Here is a 1148-nt window from a genome sequence, read left to right as displayed (position 1 = left end):
TCCCAAAATATATAGGAAGATCCTGGTAAGCGAAGTATTATTATTACCTGAAAGAATGGAAATACAAAAGAAATTTTGGAGCCTCCGTTAAAAATCAGCTGGTACAGAATTTCTAAATACAGACGAGGAAAATTATACAAACAAGAGGAAACCTTTTTTTTGTTTGTATGAAAGAGGGACAAATATTTTTTTTTATGTATGTAATAAAGAAGAAATTGAAAGGACTGTAACGAACTTCAAAAATCATTCAGTCTCGTGAAGTCCTTATTAACCGGAAGGTTAATCTTTGGGTCCTAGCCCACATGCTAAAGTCATTTTTTTTGGAAACTTAGTACATAGAATTATTGAAGCTCCGATGAGAGAGGCTCCTTAATGACGTCAACTAGTATCTCACTCTAAAGAGATGGGTTCCTTATTCACCTTAACGATAAAAACAAAATAATCTTGCTCACTCGATATCTAGATTTACATTAGTCTCGCTAATATTAATATCTGGATTGCTATTAGTCTCGCTAATATCCATATTTCATTCCACCAAAAGCACGGACACAAACTAGTAAGTATATATATTTTGTTTATTATTATTATTAATAAAACAAGCACGAGAAGGACGTGTTCACGTGATAATGAGTATTTATCGAACATCTAATTCCAATGTGGACCCTTTCTAATCTTTAATAGCCATCTGTAAACATGTGATCATTATGTGCACCAGGACCGTATTGTTAAAGATGATAGTCCACTATACAGACAAGTCATGCATGAGTACCTTGTACCTCTTGTTATCATACACCACCAAATTTTCACAATTGCTTATGAAGATTCCTTTCACGATGATACAAGCAAGATGGTGGGATAATGTATTGTGTATTATGGGATAGTGGCTCCACGAGATAAAGCTTTTTTTGGCGCTTATAGCAAAGAAAAAATGGCGCTTCTAACAAAGAAATTGGTAGTTTTGATGAGATTTTCATCAGGAACAATCTCCCAAAATATATAGGAAGAGCCTGGTAAGTGAAGTATTATTATTACCTGAAAAAATGGAAATACAAAAGAGATTCTGGAGCCTCCGTTAAAAATCAACTGGTACAGAATTTCTAAATACAGGCGAGGAAAATTATACAAACAAGAGGAAAGTTTTTTTGTGT

This window comes from Papaver somniferum, chromosome 8 (assembly GCF_003573695.1).
Source record: "Papaver somniferum cultivar HN1 chromosome 8, ASM357369v1, whole genome shotgun sequence".
NCBI classification, from domain to species: domain Eukaryota; kingdom Viridiplantae; phylum Streptophyta; class Magnoliopsida; order Ranunculales; family Papaveraceae; genus Papaver; species Papaver somniferum.
This window is presented reverse-complemented; position numbering follows the sequence as displayed.